The sequence below is a fragment of the Rhamphochromis sp. 'chilingali' genome, assembly GCF_963969265.1.
Source record: "Rhamphochromis sp. 'chilingali' genome assembly, chromosome: 22".
Classification (NCBI taxonomy): domain Eukaryota; kingdom Metazoa; phylum Chordata; class Actinopteri; order Cichliformes; family Cichlidae; genus Rhamphochromis; species Rhamphochromis sp. 'chilingali'.
Genome location: NC_137950.1, coordinates 16883274 through 16898070, shown reverse-complemented (window position 1 = coordinate 16898070; position 14797 = coordinate 16883274). Strand labels below are relative to the sequence as shown.

Genomic DNA, 14797 nt, shown 5'->3' with positions numbered 1-14797 from the left:
AAAGCTGTGAACCTGAATGTTTTTATGTGCTGTAATTAATGAGCCTAAGCAAACTATGCATTGTCATGACTATAAACTGTGGCCTAAACTACTTGCAGTACAAGCTGTACATATATGTTATAAAATATTTAAGATCTTAAACTATTATTTCTCTGCTCAGAGTTTGCTTTTCTGACATCTGCATTTGTGCACTTGCCTAAATACAGCCCTCAAAACCAAACGGAGCTCTTTAGGATCATACTGCAGCTACTATGTCTAGTGGTTTTGCACCTTTATTTTTCAAAAAAGGTTCCTCCGCATCCCAATTTCTTTATAAAATGCAAAAATCCTTATCAGAGTTTAACTATAATTGGCAATCTTCCTGTTGAACTGTGTTCATGCTCTCCGTGATTCAGTCTTTGGAAATGAAATTGCCAAAAGTATCAGGGAAGTGTAACATAAGGGGAAGGGGAGTGTCTCAGTATGTTATGCGAGTGAAAGCACTCATACACGTACCTGGCATGAGGATCAAATGGTCTCTGAAGGAAACATTTTATGTTTGCCTTTGTGGAGTCTACCAATTAGAGCCCTGCTGAGTCCCTTTATTAAATTGCAATGATGTCAGGAAAAGTGGTAAGTGACCATTAAAAACCTTTAACATGAGCTGTATGGGCTAAGTGGTTATAGGGCTGGGAGATGGATGCTTATAAATATATCTTCTACCCATTACTGAGGATGCAAGTAGTTTTTAGGAGCATGAATACATTGTTCTCTCTGGGGATGTTCTGTGCTTTCCTATTTCCTCAGTGTGTCTTGTCATAAGTAGATCTACAGCCAATATGTTTCCATTTCCAGGAATATCTGTGGTGGGAAAATAGATTTTAAATGCCTTGTGCTGTCTATCAAAAACTGCTGTCACTGATCCTTGCTGAACAAGGCATCTTTAAATTCAGTACCATGGATCAGCTGCTAACAGGAGGCTGTCATTAAAATGTAATCAGCTCACTTATGTAATCATGATAATGTGATGTGTTGTTAGTCACGTTCCCTTTTTATGCTGCATCTCTAAAAAGTAATATTTTTTTCCATGATTTTGGTTTGGAGAACAACCTTTAACACTATAGTGTGTGCTCAACATCTCTCCCAACATCAGCTGGATTAAAGTCCACCCCTTGACCCCCTTCTAGCTGCAACCCCATGTGGATAAGCAGTTTAATAGAAAAACATGTAACTCTATGAGAATATCAATGAGCCTCACTTTATGGTTTGCTGAAGAACAAGTCAGGGCTGTAAATCATAGGTGCAACATTATACAGAAGTCCATAATGTGCTCAAAGACTTCTTCAAAGTGAATTAAGTAGTTTCACCTCACTGTTAGCAGCACACACACTGGAGTCTTACATGTGGTGACAGAATTTTGTCAAGGAAGCAGATTATTTTCAGGTGTTTACTGTTGACGCAGCCAACAGAAGGCTTTGAAATGCTCTAGCCTATGAAAATAACTAATGTTTAGAGCATTTTAAGCATTGGCTATTTACAGCAGATTAAAGTTTAGATTTCAAACTTTCTTTTTCATGGTTATTTCCTTTTCTTTGGATCCCACATTATTACCTGGGGTCAGTCATCCAAAGCGACAGACAGTGCACAAGAGCGATAATGAAGAGAGAGCAGGCAGGGTGGAATGGGTGGAGAAGAGTGTCCGGGGTGATTTGTGACATAAGGATAGTGGCAAGAGTGAAAGGGAAGGCTGAGACCTGCTATGATGTATGATTTGAACACAGTGGCTCTGACAAAAAGACAGAAGGCCGAGCTGTAGATGCCGAAATCTTCATTGGGAGGGACCAGGGTTAAAAATTAGTATTTCAGAGAGACAGTTCAGGTTTAGTGCAAAGTTAGAGAGGCAAGGGTGACGGTTTGGACGTGTGCAGAGGGGTAGCGAATATATTGCACAAAAGATGTTGAAGATAGAGCTGCCACACAGACCACAGAGAAGATTCATGGATATGCAGTGAAGGAGGAACTGGAGAGGGTTGGTGTGACTGAGGAGGATTTTAGAGACAGTGGGGGAGATGGAGACAGATAATCTGCTGTAGCAATCTCTTAAGGGAGCAGCTGAAAGAAAAGGAAGAATTGATTTTTAGAAACTATTACTCTTCAAACATCTTGAGTGTCTCAACAAGTGAACTGACTCATAGATCTGCTCTTTAACTCCTTCATTTTTCTGCTTTTAACATATATCTATATTTTTTTTTTGTTAAATCGGGTGCTAAAAATACAAAATATCTGGCTACTAGGGCCACATACAGCCCACTTTGATCTTAAATAGATCAGACGAGTGAAACTGCACTTTTAGTCAATTTTAAGAGATTTAACTACACATTTAATCCCCGAAATATCTTAATATAGGATGAAGTAGTGCAATTTCAACAGCATGTCTCAGTTTTTCTATATACCAAATGTAAAATTACGATCAAGTTCTGGTAGCTCACTGCCCACACTGTCCCATATTTATAAAAAAATAAAATTTTAACTGAATTTTTTCACAGTATACAGTAGAAAATGGGAACCTTTCTGTCATTAAGTTGTTTATCTATTGCTTAATTACTCTGGTTTGGTACACTCAAAAAAATGAAACGTTGACTTTAATTAAAATTATTTTGTCAACAGGTTCCACGAAATTGAATTATGTTAGTTTAAAGCAAAAATCTTTAGTTCATCTAATTTAAAAAAACTACTTAAGATTAACAAGACATATTTAAGACTAACTAAATCAAGTTATGTTGTATGAACATAGATGATATATTTTCAGGTTAGATAGTTTAGATTAGTTTCTTCAACACATTTCTTATTTGTGGCAGTAAAATGTTAAATTTAAGTTAGATTAATTCAAATATTATATTTTCAGCCACCTTGTGCTTTATTAATTAGTTTTACATAAATCTATTTTGTCAACAGGTTCCACACAAATGAATTAAGTACATCCAACTTATTTTTTAAAATTTATTTTATTGCCAACACATTCAGTGAGCATTTGTGTAAACCCAGTCCAAAATAAAACACAACAGCTCATTAGGGTTAGTAATTAACAGTATGTAGACAGATGCAACATCAAGACTTTAAATTAAATGTCTGTATCTACCAGAAATAGAAGAGAAAAAAAACGCATTGAAGATCACATAACACATTGATAAGATGACACTTGAGTTATGCACATGTGATGCTAGTAAGGTCTGTGAGTGTTTTTTTCTTTTAGTGTCTAAAATGGATAGCAAAGTTGCTATTTGCAATGATTGCTTAGGGTCAGTCCAGTAACACAATGCCAATGAAGTGCTTTCCTTTAACAATGCAAAGTGAAGTGTCCACCTCAACAGCCACAATTTAAAAAAAAAAAATGTAACAACAACAACAACAACAACAACAACAACAATAATAAATAGTCCACTGATATTAGCAATCAAAGAAAATTACATCACCATCCCAAATAAAACTTTAACAAAACATGCCAACATTATGGTCTAACAATAAAACAGCTTGTCAGCGTTCAGTTTTTTTGCAACAGCACAGCAGTAACCATTTAACACTCGCCACTGTCAACATTTATTTTACCAGTGTTTGGGCAAAAAACTTCAGATGTAAACATTTTAACATGGAAACAATTGTTCGTCTTTAAAAGTCCACAAAATATACATTCATCCTGCATTCCCAACTTGGATGATCTGATATCCTCGTGTTGGTGTTGTTCCCAGACCATCATGAAAATGTTGTTCCAGGTTCAACATTGCAAGTGACCAATCACATTGTTGTGACGTTATTCTATTCCAAGCCATTCGTGCATTTATGAAATTCCAATGTTGCAAGGACAATATCAATTCTGCTTACTGTTTATTAAAGGGTTACGGTTAGGGTTAGGGTCAGTTGATCGGCGGACAGAGGCGGTTTCACGCAGCTTAAGTACAGTTTTTTGTTTTACGCCGGTTTTTCCCGAAGTCGCAAAAGTATGACGTCACAACATTCTGATTGGTCACTTGCAATGTTGATCCTGGAACAACATTTAGTATGATGATCTGGGAACAACACCAACACGAGGATATCAGATCAACCTCCTAACTTACCCTTATTTTTAGTATGTATTGCAATTACCTTTACAATGCACACAATGTAACACAAACTGAATATGAATATATTTCCACCTCATAACAATATGCCTTGAACGCTAATATACACACCACCCTTCAACATTTCTGGTGCAGTATCATCTCTCAATTAAATCCTTTAAATCTCAATGCTTTTGATTGTCTCTTAGCTTTCAGTCTTGAGGTTAACTGAGATTCAGTGCATATATCCCACCCATTAAGAGTGCACATGCAGAGGCCAGGTCTTCCAGGTCATGCAGGACACACTAGATGGTTATACCCACATCGGCTGGAGGAGTGCTGGCATCAGCTCTTTCGATGGTAAAGATAGCAAGGGTAATTTGTTCCAGCTCCCTCTGAACAGCTGTAGCTTAGACACAAAAACATAGAAAAATGGCATCCAGTTTTAAAAAAAGAAAGAAAAAGGGCCAAAGCTACCCTTTAATGACGTAAACACAATATTAGGAACATGCACCCCAGTGCGCCACTATTTCAGACTACAGATTCAACGATAAATATAAATAGTTTGGGTATACAAGAAGATTTCCCAAAACATTTAAACAGGTTCCATGCAAATTACAACAACAACAACATTACAACATGCAACAACATTAGTTATTCAAAATTTGGTTTAATACAGATAAAAAACTAAACTAAAATTACCAACCAATTATTCTTTGAAGAGGATGCTTGGGTCTTCATTCAGGTAAAAAGGTAGTGCCCTGAGGACACACTCCCTCCCCTTTTCAATGGTTTCCTTCTGTAGAGAGTGGCAGAGATACAGGAAGAGAAAACAGATATACTTTAGGATGACAGAAACTCACATTATACGCAAAATGAATGACATATCCACTGCACAGATAGACATGTACACAAGACCAACTAATCATCACATGGACATGAATAGTTAACCTGTTGGGCAGGGTTTCCACCACATTATATATGTCCATAATGGAGGTAAAGACAAACTAATACATCATCTTTTTTGCATTCAAAACATAACATAAAAACATTCACTTCTGGTTTAACCTAAATCAAGGGATCAGATTTTACATATGTTTAGGTAATTTAAATTTTCCAACGTTTTGAGTACCAAACTTTGTCTTGCTTAATATAAATGTAAGTGCACTGTGCAGCTACCATACACTAGCTGTTTAAATTTGAAAATGATCTTATTAGCCATAATATTTTGCTACCAACAGAATAACGCACCTGTGTGGCTGGGGCCAAAGTTTGTCTAATTTTCTTCCCTGCAACGCCTCCTTTTTTCTTGAAGACTTTTATGAGCTGGTCAGTGTATTGGTCAAGTTGTGTAAAAAGCCTTGGAACATGTGCAGCAGTAGTAATCCTCACATATTCTGCTTCCACCTGAAAATATGTCAACAAACACAACATACTGTACTGTAAATATACATACTATATGTACACATATACAAACTAAAACTAATGTAGTAAGACCTCATTAAAGCTATAATTTTAACACAAACATTTACACAAAATGCTAATGGAGCCATTACAGCTTTTATTGTTATTTATCAAGTTCCAAAAAATATTGATCACAGCTGATCTGAAAAGAATTTCATGCCTCAGGCCCTTGAACTGCAACCATGGTTCAGATGTGGAGAAGAAATAACAGGGGCATGGGATGGGTCACAAAAGAAAACTTAACTTATAAAACAGTTTTGTTTTTAAAAGTATAACAGTTCACATACCACATACAAGCTCAGCAATACCACATACACCACATCAGTATAGGAGGGAGCAGGTAAAGGCAGGATCTGAGATTTATAAAGAAAAAAAAAATTAATTCCTTAATTTCAAGAAGCAAATTATTGTTTGAATTACAACTAAATAAAATACTACTCAGAAGAAAAGCAAGAGATTGACACTGCCATGTGCTAACTTTCTATAGAAGCAATTATCACCAGGTCTGTCGACCTCCATTGTCTGTCCACTCATATGTCTTGAATAATTTTATTAAAAAAAGTAAGTGTGTACTTTCACAAACTGTAATTTATAACTACATTGATATGTATAACTCCGCTAGGAAACATGCTGTATTTACAGACCATTTTTACATAATACAGATTACTGATAGAGCAGAACAATGGTGTCACAGTGGCTTTCGCCCTTGACTTTTTGGATTTTAAATGTCACTTTATGCTATCCTTGCTATCCTATTCGATATTTCCGACTCTCGGATTACAGAAAAGGAATCCCAAGAAAGCAAATGGAAAAATAACCCCTTGAAAGAATAACCCCATGAACCCCTGTAGCTAATCCCTTAATAAAACAAAAAACAATAAAAATGTTTCTTACACAGTCCACAAAATAAGCATGTCCAGGACCCAGTAAAACTAATGTAAAACAAGCACACGCAAACGATATAACATGTCTTGTAAGACAAACGCAAAATATAACCATGCTGGACATATAGATACTACACAACATAGTCAAAGAAAAAAGTGGTCTTACCTCTCAAAGAAACAGCAGCTTGGCGCCAAAACAGCCTTTTTCAGTTAAATTTGAAGTCTTGTGCATGAGCAGGCACAAGCCGTGAAACCTTCTTGTTCTGCGCGGTTTCATTACAACTGTTTTTGCATTACTGCCACCTTGTGGATATACAAGGTATATCGATCCTAATTGACTTAACTTAAATGTTATGCGATCAAGTAACACATTAGTATTATGTACGTTGAATAATAGACACAATTACGTAGACTTGATTAGAAAAACATATGTTAACTTAACAAAAACATATATTTTAAGTAAAATGAAAATAAATAATTAATATACACTGAACAATCCACCTCATTCATTTTTTTGAGTGTATGGATGTCTGTGAGTGAGGTCTTTATCAGCAGGAAAAGCTGAAAAACCTATAAAAATAAAGTTAAAAGTCCAAAAATGTATCCCCTCCTTCATATTTTCCAAAACTGTCCAGTGGACCAGATTGGAGTCTTTGCCAGGCCAATTCTGGCCCCCAGGCCTTATGTTTGACACCCCTTCTCTAATAAATATTTGGCAGAGAATTCACTTCCAATAAACCGTAGGAATAATAATTTGCTTTTGTTTTTTCAATACTTGGTTTGGCCTTGACATTTTTTGGGCTGTAAAGTTAAAACACAGTAAAAATACACAAACGCACAGCAGCTCACAATTGTTCAGACTCAAACATATAAAATACTTAGATTTTAAAACACACAAGGTGTCACATCCATCCTGGCTCCTTGTACTGTGTGCGCATTGTTGTAGCTGTTGCAGTTGCTAAGAAAGCTCAGTTTAAAAGGCGGTCTACCAAAATCGGTTGCAGTCAAGTTTGATTCACAAAAACAACAATCCTTGAACACGCATGTCATTTCCTGCGTGGGTCGATTAATAGAGCGACCTCAGCTCTCATTACACCATTTTCCCTGTTTTTCTCTCCTTTTGTCATTGGTGGTAATAAGAACTATACACACACGCTTCAGTTTCATTCAATTTACATTCAGTTTGAAAAGAAAATATGAACCTGAAGATAGCCCTCAGTACTCTCCAGACTGAAGAAGTTAATGTGTAACATGTTTATGCTAAAAGTTTAATCTCAGTCTGTGCAGTTAGTTTTTTTGCATTCTACCTAACTTTTTTTTTTTTTTTTTTGTATAAAAAAATGAACCTTGTCTCAAAGCAAGTCTGAGTGCTCCGTATATGAGTGAACATTTTTTTCCTTTTCATTACATCTCTGGAACAAATTTGATAACCATCCTCAAGGCTGTGGCTAATGTCAGGCTGACTTGCAGTGCTAAATTACAGCTGATTATTTCTGGTGTGCAAATATAACTGCGCTGACCCGTGCAATAAGAGTGCAGCCTTTGGCATATGGCAGCTCCTGTTAAACTTCTTCATGTTTGCTCTGTTGAGTGCCGTGTTCCCTTTAAACCTTTACTAGTTAAATATCCATGTGAAAGATGGCTTATGTGAGAGCTCGGATAATTACTTCTGTATATGTCTCTACATCTTGGTTACCAATTAGTGCTCGCTTAAAACGTCCAGAAAATATCCGGTTTTAGACCTCTGTTTAATGACAGATGTTGACATAAGCTCAGCTTGCGTTGATTTTTTTTTTTTTCTCCGATAATTGTTTCTGTAAATAGACTGGTTCATTTTATCCTTAGGGTCAGAGACCTGGTATTGTTTTCTTTCATTCTATGCATATTTGCACAGAATGGTACATTTATAATAGAAAAAAACAAAAAAAAAGTGCTGTATATGTGAAAAACTTTCACTTTGCAAGGATCATTTTGAATGGATGTCAGAATCTCTGGCTTGCAGTGTGAGATGGTGATACCTGTGAACAAACATAGTAATCTATTAATCTAAATAGGTTAAGGTTAATAAAAAGGTAAAAGTAAATGGAGTTGCAGTCAAATTCACAGAGGGAGCTAGTCCACATATATACCTTGTTTAATTTTTCAAGCCCACACACTTTATATTTACTCATTTATTTATTTAATCAACAGCTGGAAAAAATTTTTTTTCCATGATGAAAGTAAAGAGAAAAAAATCTAGATGATGCCAGGCTGTAAAATTTGCCTGAGCATGCCACATGTATATTTACAGGATAAACAGCAGTTATGAAACATTGTGTCTTGACTGCTTAGTGCAGGAAACATGCTGTTGTTATTTGTACACCTAATCAGCAAGGAGTAGAATTTAGTTACATATATTTCATACACACACACACACACACACACACACACACACACACACACACACACACACACACACACACACACACACACACACACACACACACACACACACACACACACACCTATTTACAGTTGTGTAATCACATTATGGTCCTGCCACATTGTTTAACTCTGTTTGAGGTCTGGATTTTGACTGGGACGTTGCAGCATCTTGATACTTCTCTTTTTCAGCCATTCTGTTGTAGTGTTGTTGATATGCTTGAGGTCATTGTCCTGTTGCATAACCCAATTTGTGCCAAGTTTTATCTGTCAGACAGACACTATGGCAGCTAAGATAGGCTGCAGCGATCCACAACCTTGAACTGGATAAGTGAAATGGATGGATACATACATACATACTTGCATACTTTGGTACACAGAGGACTTCATCACCCTCCCCATCACTGTGTTTCACAGTTTGTATATGGTGTCAGTGCTTTGTTTGGTTTTTGAAAAACTTTATGGCCACATATCTCTACTGCTCTGTCTGTGGTCCTGTCTGTACAGCAGAAACTGATCCAGAAATCTCATCAGATGCAAATTTGGAAAGTTGAGTCTTCCTGCCAAGTTCTTTTTAAAGAGAAGAGGCTCTTTGGAATAATATTCAGAAAAAGAGATAATATCGAGTATGTAGGAGTTCTTTTGGCGAAAACGCCTTGTTGATGTCAAAGGTCAGACTGCTTTGAGGTAATTGGAAGGCAGCAACAAGACAAACAACCACTTGTTACAACCTAGGTACGCAGAAGAGCATGTTTGAATGTACAACTTGTCAAATGTTGAAGCAGATGGGCTACAGCAGCAGAAGACCGAAGCGAGTACCAAAAACTTTGCTTGACTCTAAAGAGACTTGACTTTAACTGCAACATTCGGTGGTAGGATCAGAATGTGGCGTAAACAAAATGAAAGCGTGAGAAGCTCCTCAGTACCGATTAAGCAACATTTAAATTCCATAGCATACCTGACCCTGCTCATGCCAAAGTGTACCCATTTTCTGATGGCTGCTTCAGAAGGATAACGCACCACAAAACTCAGATCATCTCAAACTGGTTTCTTTAACATGACAGTGAGTTCACTGCCCTTAGGTGGCCTCCACAGTCACCAGACCTCAATCCAACAGAGCACCTTTGGGATATGGAATGAAGGCAAAAGGAGTTCCGACCCACTACTAATGAGGTGGCTAGTGTGTTTGTGTTGTCTAAAAATATTGCTTTGAGACAATAGTCTTTTCATTCTTGATTTTGAAGTAAAAAAAAAATCACATACCAACCCTACAGGAACACACACATCGTCTTACACAATGTATGTCACACTCATTTAACCTTGTGTCTATCCCTCTTGTGTTCTCTGTGTGTGCTGTGCCACTACAAAGGAATGTGCCTAGCAGGCCACTTTCTGGCCCAGCTGGGTGTTGTAGCTTAGCCAGAGATGTGTGTGTGTGTGTGTGTGTGTGTGTTGACACTCTTGGTGAGTCAAAGTGCTGGTAACAGACAAAAAGGGGTAGGACAGTAGGTGTCTTGCATGCCTTTGTAAGGTGTACTGTTTTGTGACAGTATCTCAAAACAATGTGGCCGCTCAGGTGTTAACACGTGGCAAAACTCCATTCTCAGATTTTTCCTTTTTTTTTTTTTTTTTAAATTCTACATATACTTAAATCCGTTGCACTGGAGCACATGTGGGAGCTCTGATTGTATTTGTTGAAACAAATTTTACCTGCTGGTCTTCTGGAGTGACACAAGGATGTCAAAATGGCGTGTGTGTGCTTTCACTTTGCTTGGTTAAGAATGCGTGCATCTGTTAGATGTTAGTTCAGGCCTTTCACACCTCTGTGAAAATGTGGGAAAACTGCACATCTTCAGAGTTAGGAAAGCGTTCCTGCAGGGACACTTTCACTGTGTTGCAAGATACAACGCACAAAAACAACTGTATAAAAGTCTAGATGAACTCAAAGCCTATATGTGTCACTCGTTAGATGAAAACCACAATATAGTGTTGAAGCTAATAAAAATACTTAGAATTTTGCTCGTTTTGGCCAGTTTATTACCCTCTATGTGTTATTACCCTCTGTATGTGTTACAGTATTTCCATACTTCTCTAGTGATATAATCACTGGGCCAAACAAGCCACACAAACCTCTAGCAGTTTTTTCGAAAGACATTTGCAGGCAAATGAACTAGCAATATTTCTCCAAAAAACAGATAAAGTGAGAGCCTGAAGCAGTTGTGGGTAGTGCTTTTGTTATTGTGTTATTGTTGAAACTCAAAGAATAACACAATTGCTGCAAAAAATAGCCAGCCACCTCCCCTTCCTAACGCTTTAGCTCATAACTTAACAGGTCAACCAGAGGGGATTTAGCTAAAATTAAACCCTTAAGCTTCGCAGGATGCTGTCGAGTGATGCTTTTAATTGCATCTTTTGCTTTTGCATAGCAGCACTTAAATGCATCACCAAAGGCAGTGAGATTTAACAAAATAAAGTTTCTTTTGGTGTAATTTCAAATTGAACACCATTGACTAAACTGATAAGGCATATCTGAGTAGTTTTGGGAGCCCCCATACACAAACACAATCAAATCTGGCAGCCAGCATGAGGTTCATCAAGTGCTGTTTAAAATATAGACGACAACTTAAGAGGTAATGAGCAGTAGCCATGTAGTCCTTAAGCCTTGATCTGGATTGAAAAAGCATTGCATAAAAGTGCTTTGCTCATATGCCCTCCCCTCTTTTTTTAATATAAAAAAAATGATGACAACTGCTGTGATAAAGAGAGAGAGAGAGCTGGTTGAACTGGGACAGAGCATAGCCGTATAAATCGGCCTCTGGTGCCACCTAGTGGAGGATAAAATGTTTTATTGTGCAGATGAATTTGGATTGCTGAATATTTTTGGTATGTGAGCATCTAGGGCTGCTGAACCTTGAGTCTTGATTAATGTTTCATGAGAAATCAGAAATTCCTGGCATACAATCTCAACTTACTGATGCTCTTTGATCTCCGTTTGGCGCGTGGGTCTGTGCGTTTGCGAGTGTGCTCGTGTAAGAGAAGGATCTGCACATTTTAGTAAATCTGTGCCTTTCTAAGTAGACTTACTTTGAGATGAAGGCTGTTGGTCAGGTAAAAAAGTCAGCAATGTCACAGTTTTGGAAACATCAATAGCTTTTTTTTTTCTTTGCTTTTTCAAAAGTCTTGCCATAGAAGAAGAATTGAAACTATTATTAGGCTATTACATTATTACCAATTACTGCCTTGCCTTCAAAATGTCAGAATGAATGATGTTTGTCACGTTCTGTAAAGCTCAGAATAACCTGTTAAACAGACTCATTGTACCCAACTAGAAGTCATATACTGGAAGTTATAAATTATTGTTTTATTCTGGACAGTTGTTTTTTGTAATGGTTTACATGCTTATCCACCAGATGGCAGCATGCTTTTTATATAAACAGTACGTTGTCATTTTCAATATTTATCTTTTCAGACTGTGTGTTAATATAATCTATATTTTGTAATAAGGACTCCAGTGTGGGGATGGCTGGCGTCTCTGCTCAGTGGCTGAAAAATTTGCAGTCTGTCAATGACAGACTGCAGTATATTATCGCCTTAATTAATATTGATCCAATAACATGTCTTCTAAAGGCAATTAACGCAGTAGATGTTGTATGATACATGAATCTGACCCCTCATTACTGGCTTAGGAGACTAGACTCATTAACTGCGTATTGATCAAAGCAAAGACCGAGGGCAGGCCAGCTGTTTGCTTTGTTCTGAAGACCACTTTGATGTCAGCTGCGCATGAAGCAGATTCATTTTTCCACTTGATTAGGCGCACGCAATAGGACACACTGTATTCTGTTAGACCTGTGACTGTTCCGATTATGTGTGTCCACACCGGAGGGTACGCTCCGATTCCCTCGATTATGGCACAAAAGAGCCCAGGCTGTAGTTTTTAAGCAAATTCAAACACCTTAACATGTGGTAGCATGTTCTTTTTTCTTTCTTTCCCCTCTTTTCTGTTGTAAGTTGTTATTACTGGTTATGATAACACTTCAGCATAACAGATATTTTCTCTCACAAAAGCCACTTGTGTTTCTCCAAAACACAAGTAACTCGGTCGCCGCGTGTTTAATGAATCGATCATCCCCACACCGCACATTTTGTTTGCCTCTGCTTATCCACGTAACTATAATCAAAGAATTCTTCTGCTAATGTTTTAAACTTGGCTGCCATTAACTCGCCTCTTTTATTTATTCATCTGTTGACCGTCTCTGACGTGTAAGCAGAGATTGTGTTTGCACACGTAATAATGATACAGAGTTTGTTTGTAATAAACTGCAAGAGCTGTGGGCTACCACGTGTGTGCTGGCTTCAATCGAAAAGCTGTAATACTGGTCCCTTAATTAGAGGTTGGCATAGAAACACTCGCCAGAGCAAGGCTAATAGCAAGCGTCAAGTGGCTGTACCTCAGCTTCTATTGGTTCATTGGTCCCATAGCGTCACCTGAATAGCCAAGCTATGGCACATGAATATTGTTTAGCCATTATAAAGCTCTAAAGGTGACAACAGGTTTACTGCCGTTGGCTTTTCAAGGATCATTTAATGTTGCTGGAAAAAAAATGTAGTCAATCAAGCTTTTTAATAAGCAACACCACACATTCCCTATTAACAACACATCCGGTGTAACCTCTGTTAGCGTGTCATCTTTGTTAACGCGATATTTTTTTCATCTTAGGCTGACGGTCAAACAGTAATCAGTTGTAGCTTTGCACAGTCTACCACCTCCCATGAATTAGTTTAAAAGTAAAATAATAATAGAAGACTGTAGTTAATTGGATTGTGTTTTACTCTTCTTAAGACTGTTTATTTACAGTATAATACCTTTAACGTTCACAATAGGCTCAGATCAATTTCCCGATCTTGTTCAGGAACCACACGTTATCTTCTTGTATTCCTAAACGTAACTAAGCACCTTTGGTTTCTCATTTTTGATCCAGTTAAGTGACTTATGGGGTCTTTTTTGTCTCTTGAGGAAAGAGGGGCTTCAGTGATTAATTACAGGTTCTGTGTAATTGTTTTGAATGAAAACACAGAGGCCCCGTTTAAGTTCGGTCAGACATTGTTTACACATTGGACAGGCTCCTAGAGAAGGATCGATTGAAACCTTGTATACCAGCGTTGCCTGTGTTTCTGTGTGTTTATAGTGTGCTCCCTGATAAAATCTTCCCTCTTGTTGCTGGGTTGTAATGGGCTTGTTGCCTCTTAACCTAATATGGGGGTACCCTCTCTGTTTAGGGAGAGATCTGAGTCGCCGTCTCGTTTCTTTCCCTACTTTCTTTCTCGCGCCCTTCTTTCCCTTCTCTGTTAGTTTTTCAGAGATCTCTTACACTCCCTCTCTTCCTTCGTTTCTCTCATGCTCTCTGCCGGTCAAGCCCTCCTCTCTCACTTCTGTAAGTGTGCACACACACTAAGAGGGATTGGAGCTCTGTGCTTTTCCTTTCTCTTCAATAGATCAGCTTATTCTGTGCTACAGTAAGTAAACTGCTTACTACAAGTTCTTGCCATACTTAGAGAAAGAGTGGGGAAAACTCCCTTTCAGCTTTAAGCATCTTTTCATTCTGTCTTGTGGCTGTAGGGGACTGCTCTCAGATCTTGCTGTCTGATTAGTGTTACAGCAACAGGCTTTGGTGTAGTTCATTAAGTAGAATGTCTTATGCAACACTGAACACAGGGAGAGTCTCGGCATGGTGCTATCAACATGCATTTGAACTTCTCTGCTGTGTTTGTGTTCGCTTGAATGTGGAAGAAAAGAAAGCAGCGAACTTTGGAAGAGCTTTTTAATTTCACCTGTCAGTTGATGGCTTGCTAAAAGTGTCAAGGTAAGAAAAGCAACATTGGTGTCCAGTGTACCCTAACAATAATGTGATATAGGAGTAATAACTGAGCCATTGTATTTCGTCTAACTCTCTA

General features: G+C 37.8%; 1 protein-coding gene and 1 long non-coding RNA gene across 11 annotated transcripts in view; one reads left to right on the top strand and one right to left on the bottom strand.

The window, feature by feature from the left end:
- The window catches only part of plce1 (phospholipase C, epsilon 1), a 91247-nt gene that overhangs the window by 24638 nt on the left and 51812 nt on the right, over positions 1–14797 (top strand). The window lies entirely within an intron of this gene.
- Positions 2966–6899, bottom strand: LOC308391345. Of its 2 annotated transcripts, none has more exons than XR_013970590.1 (5): positions 6588–6899; positions 5825–5890; positions 5325–5480; positions 4780–4872; positions 2966–4482 (listed from the first exon to the last, which is right to left on the bottom strand). It is a non-coding gene; the product is annotated as an uncharacterized lncRNA (long non-coding RNA). The 2 variants fall into 2 exon arrangements; XR_013970591.1 differs by lacking the exon at positions 6588–6899 and adding an exon at positions 6432–6578.